Here is an 8,587-nt window from a genome sequence, read left to right as displayed (position 1 = left end):
ATCTTCGGAATGCATTCCATCTTGTCCGTATTCGTGAGGGGGATGAGTGGAAAATGGCGTTCAACACACCTCTTGGCCATTTTGAGTACTTGGTCATGCCTTTTGGGTTAACTAATGCACCGGCAGTTTTTCAATCCTTAGTTAATGATGTACTCCGTGACATGCTCAACCGTTTTGTTTTTGTTTATCTGGATGACATTTTAGTTTTTTCTAGCACACTGGAGGAACATAGCAAGCATGTCAGATTAGTTCTCCAAAGATTGCTTGAGAACAGATTATTTGGCTGAGAAATGCGAGTTTCATGTCCAGTCAGTCTCTTTTTTGGGCTTTTTCATTGAAAGAGGTCAGATTCGCTCTGATCCAGCCAAGGTAAGGGCGGTGGTTGAGTGGCCAGCACCTGAGAACCGCAAGCAACTTCAGCGTTTCCTTGGTTTTGCTAATTTTTACCGGCGCTTTATTAGGAATTTTAGTAAGGTGGCTGCACCACTCACCCAACTTACCTCGACCTCCAGCCCTTTTACCTGGACCTCTGAAGCTGCCCAGGCATTCTCAAGACTTAAAGAGCTGTTTTCCTCTGCGCCTGTTCTCATCCACCCTGATGCCTCTAAGCAGTTCGTAGTGGAGGTGGATGCCTCTGACAGTGGTGTGGGAGCCGTGCTTTTGCAGGTCTCACAACAGAAGTTGCATCCGTGTGCGTATTTTTCTCGCCGGCTGTCTCCGGCTGAGCGCAACTATGACGTGGGTAACCGGGAGCTTTTAGCAGTCATTCTGGCATTAGAGGAGTGGAGACACTGGCTGGAGGGAGCAGAAATTCCATTTGTGGTTTGGACGGACCATAAGAACTTGGCCTACCTTCAGCAAGCCAAACGTCTCAATTCTCGACAGGCCAGATGGGCACTTTTTTTAGGCAGATTTAATTTTACACTCTCTTATAGACCTGGTTCCCGTAATTTAAAGCCTGATGCCCTTTCCCGTCAGACAGAGAGACAACCATTGACTGATCCTTCTGAGCCTGTGCTCCCTCCAAGCTGTTTTGTGGGAGCGGTCCATTGGGAGGTTGAGCAGCAGGTTAAGAGGGCCCTTTCCCGTTGTCCCCGTCCAGAGATCGGACCACCTAACTCTTTGTTCGTTCCCGAGAACGTTAGGTCTCAGGTGCTGCAATGGGGGCACTCCTCCAGATTGGCCTGCCATCCTGGGGCTGCACGCACACTTGAGCTCATTCGACAGTGGTTCTGGTGGCCCACGCTGGTCCGTGACACCAATCAGTTTGTGGCAGCGTGCTCTTTCTGTGCCCGAGGGAAGGCCTCGCTGGCTTGCTGAACCGTCTCCCCATTCCCTCAAGGCCGTGGTCTCACATCGCGGTGGATTTTGTCTCTGGTCTGCCTCCTTCTGCAGGTAACTCTGTCATCCTTACTATTGTCGATCATTTTTCTAAGGCTGTGCATTTTGTACCACTGTCGAAGCTCCCTTCTGCTCTGGAGACTGCTGAGCTCTTGGTTCATCATGTTTTTCGTCTCCATGGTATCCCCATGGACATCGTTTCTGATCGGGGACCCCAGTTTGCTTCCCAGGTTTGGCGAGCATTCTGTGGCGCATTGGGGGCGAGGGTTAGTCTATCGTCTGGGTACCATCCTCAGTCAAACGGCCAGACAGAACGGGCCAACCAGGACCTGGAGGCCGCTTTAAGATGTGTGTGTGCACGTAACCCATCCTCCTGGAGTGTTCAGCTACCGTGGGTGGAGTATGCTCATAACAGTCTCTCCACATCTGCTACTGGTATGTCGCCATTCATGGTAATGTATGGTTTTCAACCCCCTTTGTTCCCTTCCCAGGAGGATGATGTGTCCGTCCCTTCTGTTCAGGAACACTTGCGACGAGTTCGCAGAGTGTGGCTGGAGGCTCGGGCTGCTTTAGTTAGGTCCGCTGCCCGGAACCGACTGTTGGCGGACCGTCGGCGTTCGCCCGCTCCTAATTATCAGCCTGGGCAGATGGTGTGGTTATCCACCAGGGACCTGCCTTTGCAGGTAGATTCCCGTAAGCTGGCCCCTCGTTTCATTGGTCCTTTTCCAGTGGTCAGAATCATTAATCCCTCGGCTGTGCGCCTTAAGCTCCCAGACTCCCTTAAGGTACACCCCACGTTTCATGTGTCCCTCTTAAAGCCAGTCACCTCTTGTGCACTTGGTCCTCCAGCTGAACCTCCTTCTCCCCCCCTGGTCGTGGATGGCCATCCTGCTTTCTCAGTTGATCGGATTCTGAATGTCAGACGTCGTGGCAGGGGTTTCCAGTATTTGGTTGACTGGGAGGGTTATGGGCCGGAGGAGCGTTCTTGGGTTCCACGTCGGTTTATTCTGGACCATGCCCTCATCACCGACTTCTACAGAACTCACCCTAACAAGCCTGGTGGGCCGCCTAAAGGCGGTCGTCGGAGGGGGGTTACTGTCACACCTGGTTCGTAACTCACCTGTGTTCCATCTTCCCTTGATTGCCCCGTTAGTTTAAATACCTGGTCTTCTCCGCCTTTCTTTGCTCGTGTGTTAATGTATTTGTTATGCCTGTTTGGTTCACGACCTGGATCCTGACCCTTGGTGTTTTGTGGATTATTTTCAGTTCTTGGATTACCTTGGTTTTTTGTTCCGGTTCTGCAGGCCGACTTCCCTGCTCACCAGGCCAGGTTTTTCCTCTGTGTGAGATTTTCTGTTAACTAATAAACTTTTGTTTGAACTAAGAGTTCTTGTCCTCCTGACTCTGTGACCGCACCGGGGCCCGCACTTCATTACGGTGTGACAATATTTGCTCTTAGCCCAAAGATCATTGGGCACTTCAGCCAATATGGGTATTGAAGATGCTTCAATATGGGATTTTGTGGTAGGAATTAATTCCACAGTTCTTTGACAATGCATTGTGCTCAAAAATGTTTTTTTTTGTATGCTGACAATCGTTTAGAAAACATCAAATTTAGATCAGCAGGTGAAACAGTCCAATCAGTTTCTTTTTGACAAGTAGCAACAAACTCTCTCACACCTTGCCAGTGCCAATGTGTAGGTTTGGCCAAGGAAATGTGAGGGTGAGTACCACAAACATTAAAAAAATCGAAGTGCTCTGGAGTGAGCGACACAGCCAATAAAGTAGGCGCACATATTTTTTCACTTCTTCTCATAGTCATTGTCAGGCCCCAAAGAAATGTGTGATGTGCAGTGCAAATCAGTAGGTTGCATGACATCAGAAAGGGGTGAAACTAACGCTTTTGCTTCTTCCACTAGTTGTTGTGAAAAAGGAGAGCTCGGAAGTTTCCACTCATAAGCATATGTAAGTGCCGATGAATCAAACTGCACTGCTGTGAAAACTTTGTCAGGCTGTAACATAACGTTAACACCCTCTGGTGTAGAAGTTAAAATAATGCCTAATTTACACATGAGATCACAGCCCATCAGGTTAATGGGACACAACTCTGATAACAAAAATGAGTGTTTGAAGGAGAGCCCATCGGGAGTGACACAAGCAATGGGCGTTGTCATTTTCTCCTTCATAACCTGGCCTGATGCAGACATAGAGTAAACGTGGTTTCCACTTAACTTTGGAGGACAATCAAACTCCCCTGACGTCACTACTGATGATACTGATCTTCACTGCACAGAGCAGGAAAAATGTGTGTGTGTTGTGCTATCACCCATTAGTGGAGGCTCCGCTGGCGCGTGACGTCCAGAACCTGCCTCCCACCCTCAGTCAGCCTTTTGCCCAATTTCATCACTTTTCAGCTGTGGACAGTCCTTCTTCCAGTGTCCAGTCTGGCCACAGTAAAAACAAATATTCGGATCATAGCTCTGGCGTGGCCCATTTCGACCTCTCCCACGTCCACGTCCTCAACCTCGGCCTCGTCCTCTGTTTACACCAACTGCGTAATACATGGTCATGGCTGCCAAATGTAGCTCCTTTTCACACTTGTCCCTTTTGGTTGTCTTACGCGTCTCAACTTGGTTCTGAGCATGGCGAGCATATCGGCGAACGTCAGCCAAACGAGGACCCTCACACCATCCCACGTAAATGTTCTTTACTTCAGTGGCGACATCTGGCATGAGGCCTTTAATTATTGCATCGTATGCAATACTCTCCCATGGTCCTGGCTCATTACCCAAATCCATTGGTCTCTGATGACCGCTGTGCTTGCTGTCTTCCTCAAGGATGCGGTGTACAAAATCATCAGTCCCTTCACCGGGTTTCTGTTTGCAGGTGTAAATGTAGTGTGGCGGGACCAGTATGGTGATAAATGTAGATTAGTGAGATCAGACAAAAAGGTAAAGCACCATCCCAAACTGGGTTTACACTTAAGCACACAAATTCACCACTGAGGAGGCTCGAGACAACTCATCGAAGTTTATTCCACAATATCAAAATAAAAGGAACATTATTAAAAGACGAGCAGCTACTCACACATATACAAAGAAAGAGGGACACAGTTTTCTCTGGCTCAACTCCCAGAATTGAGAGACAGGCAGGGCAGAAATCTAAAAAGCAAAAAAAAAAAAAAAAAGCACAACACAACATGTACGAAAAGAAGAGAAATTATACTACACACCAACAGAAGACCACCACCCTGAAAATCCACCACCACCAGGAGCTGGCCGTGCCCTGTGCCAATTACAAAAGAAAGTTAAAAGATCAAAAGTCATAAATCAACGTCCAATTACTTGAACGTACAAAATAATCAACAATAGTAAAACAAATCAAATCATTCCAGTCAGGCCACAGCTGATTGCAATACGGCAATACAGCTGTCCTGGCGCTAGGACAAGCAGCCGGGCCGCACCAGAAGAGGCTACACAAAGTAGCCCAAGTCTGTAGAGTGCAGACAGCGTTCAACGGGCAGCCGCCTAACGCAGGACAAGCCCGAGCCCACGACGCAGGACCACAGTTGGGCAATCGAAATCATAAAGGACAAACAGCAGCGTCTATAAGTGAGAATGAGGAATAATCCAGTTAAAACTTAAGCTCTTGCACACAACAGACCCAGGCATTACACTTACCACTTTGAGCCCACGTTGCAGCTCCTATAATGGAGAGTCAGGCCACTTCGACTGGTGTTCTAATAAAACATGGAGGTTGAGCCCAAGCCAGCAACATACAGAAAAATAATAAAGAAGCTTCCTACCGTAAAGAATTGTTAGGAGCGGCATTCGCACAGGGTGAATCGGCAACCCCGGAAGTCTGAACCCAGCAGGCAATGACCACACAGGTGAGGGAGGGAGCTTTATGTGCCACCAGCGGGCCCAGTGACCAATAACAGACAGGCACTGACATAGTGCAATCAGGGCCTACTGCCACAGTAGGACATATTGATTTTGGTTGGAAATTGAGTGGTGATGGCTTGACAGTCTTTGGATGGCTGCTTCATATCGAACGTTATCCTTATGTCTTCGTTCACTGTTGATAGGTCACAAATCCAGTTGTGGCATACTGGCCTCTATTTTGCAGAGGTCGGTCGATTTGAACTTTTTTGCCAATATGCGACGCAATTCAACCTCGGTCGGGCGGAATTGTGCGCAGAAATCTCACAACTCATCAGCAAAATGGGGTCCAGAATTCTCTGGATCTGGTAAGTATTGTGATGCTTCCATGATGTCAGTCTCAGTCCAGGGTCGATACACCAGTAATGGTCCAGTGGGACCTGCAACTCCAACCATAGGCATGTTTTGAATCTGGTTTTGTTTTTTTCTCACGTTTAGATCTCCGAAGTCCAGATTGTGGGGAAAGGATTTTTGTCACTTGCATTAAAAGTTCTTGGGCAGGTACGCTGGAGAACCAAACGTCTTCCCTTTCCACACCCTCAGACTGATGCAACTGATGTTGTGAAGATGATGGAATTTCTTCCCGAGGGAGGATTGAAGAAGTCCTTACTTCCCGAGAGCCAGAGGCTTGTGGCAGGGCTGGCTGTTGTTGCTGCAGGCGTCGTGGAGAGCAGGAGTCCAGGTCTGGATCCGGCACAGCGAGAGCGCTCAGGGTGGGGTAAAGAGGTGCAGAAGGAGAAAAAGTGTTATCAGTGGAATGGTGGTGGTTTAAAAAAAGATTCAGTCTTAATCAGAGCTGAATTATCTTTTCGTCCACATACTAAATTACCATCATCATTCCGTCCTGGCATTTGTTTTCTTTCTTTCTCTTAATACACTTTCTTTTTTCCAACATTTTATAGCTTTCTTACATTGCACCAACCATTCCCAATCTTTAAACATAATTTTCTTTTTTTTTTGCTTCATCTCTCTCATATTTGCAAAACTTTTCTTCTAATTTTCTTATTTGTAACATACTAAAAGAACCTTCAGGTAGAAAACCCCAATTTTCCATCCAATACCTAGCCCTTTTTACACTCTCTGGACCATATTTCTTTTTCATTTCATCATGTTTAGGTCCTCCGGGAGGGTCAAAAGTCTGAGACCCCCATTCTCGGACTTGGAATGGGGAAATATGTTCCTTCACTCAAAGGACGTCTCCAATGAGGACCTTAATCTGTACTCACACTTCTTCGGAGTACTTCAGTCACACTTCTTCGGACTGCTTCAAAGGTTTCACTTACCCATGAAATCTCTGTCTCACTAATGACACAACCGGGAAACCCTCTTTTATTCAAATAAAAACTAAAAAGCAGTCTTATCGCCTCAGACTATCATATTTCAAAAATGATCCCAGCGCTGGTATTCATGAAACAGACCTGCCAGTCCTCTCTCTCCGAAAAGGCCTTGGCGGTATGAGGCTGGAACAGCTACTTCAGTCCAGGCTGGCCATGCACTGCGGTCCGGTTCAGAGACACCAGTCGAGGGATCCTGTTCGTGACGCCAAAACTGTGGTGGAAATTTAGTAACGCACAGAGTCAGTTATTTTCTTCTGAGATAAGAGGCTTTAATAATAATATCTTGCAAGAGAGAACAACACAGTACAGAATACAGAGTTGCTCTGACCACTGAGGCAAAAACACACAGTTATATTGCCCGCTTATAACGTCATCCGTCTTTGGGTATAGTTGATTGTTCTTCTAACTTTACTCCCCAACCATGAGTTGAGGTTACCCAGACACAGTCGTAAATACCAGCCTCAGCCCCGTCCCCCTTAAAGTGCAGCTATCTCATTATAACAAGCTCACCATTGTAAAGAGGAATTTAAGAAAAACAGGGCAGGGTGGTACCTTGCAGCTCGGTCATTTGCAGGTCATACACAGTAACACTCAATACAATGCATATAAGAATTAATTTTCCATTACAGTGTGTAGGAATATGGACACCCAGGGAGGTTTGCCAAGTATTATGAAAATAATCTAAAAAATGTACTGATTGAAAAATAAAATCTGTCAAGCAATAATATTTTAACAGGAATTACTTTTCCTTAAATGGCGAATGTTATTTGCAAGTTACAAGTATGATGATGGAAGTGGAGATTCACGGCGCACTATTTCAGGTACCTTGATGATAACTGGGTCTGGATCGAAAGAAGAATTTGTGTAGTTTGTGGATGTTTTGACTTCCCCGATCCCTCAATCGAAGTTAAATTTGAGACTTTTTAGAGACAACCATTTACAAAGGTAGATAATTTGATTGTGAACAAAAAAATGGACGTGTAATATTGTAGTAATGACACACATAATGTTTTATTGCCAAATATATAAGTATAACTGCAATAATAGTTGCGTAGCAACTACATACCCAACAGTAGAGGTCAAGCTCACAATGAAGGCCTCTTTTGCGGGGAAGCAGCATAGGTCCACTAGTCATTCATTCAGCATCCATGACATTCAGCATCCATGTCAGCCATCACAAACAAAGCAGCAGACTACTCAGAAATGCCCATGTGAGGAGGAGAACAGGACAAAAAGGATGACTGTGCCCCAGCTTGACTACCCATACTCAGCATGGAACTTATGGAATTGGTTCATGTTAGCACTTTGAATCACCTTGTTGTTGAATTGTGCTATACAAATAAACTTGCCTTGCCTTGCCTTACCCTTATTGTCAGAGTCAGAGTCAATATTATATGGACCTATATGTGGCCAGGTCATAAGAGAAGACCAGACACAAAGAAATATTTTTTGTGGGTTCTTTTATTCCCCGACTGTACTCATACAGAACACAGCATTAATTTTATAATTTTGAGGGGAGTATGAATAACATTCAAATAAAGATAAGAAACCAAAATTTAGCTTTCCCTCTCAGCAAAGTTGATTTTGTGAACTTTCTATAAACACCGACAAACAACAGTAGTGGCTGCATTCCTACGTAAACAGAGAATAAGACAGCCACATCCCTAACCACCAGTCACAATGAAATTATGCAAATAAACAAAAAGACATATTTTCAGTATTCAAACATGTTATTTACAACTGCTCCTACATAAACTTAAATAACTCCTTTGTAACATGTAACTCATTAACTCACTCACGTCCAGTTGATAGTCTACAGCCTTGATTCACACCTGGACACAGCATACAAACACTCCTCTTTCTCCCCTCTGCGATGTGCACCAATATACAGAATCACACTTCTAGTGAGATGAACAATATATGACACCATAACAAGGACATTTATCATTAACCGTGTCACTTACACCA

The sequence above is a fragment of the Leuresthes tenuis genome, unplaced genomic scaffold, assembly GCF_036924035.1.
Source record: "Leuresthes tenuis unplaced genomic scaffold, fLeuTen1.0.hap1 SCAF_16, whole genome shotgun sequence".
Taxonomy (NCBI): Eukaryota; Metazoa; Chordata; class Actinopteri; order Atheriniformes; family Atherinopsidae; genus Leuresthes; species Leuresthes tenuis.
This window is presented reverse-complemented; position numbering follows the sequence as displayed.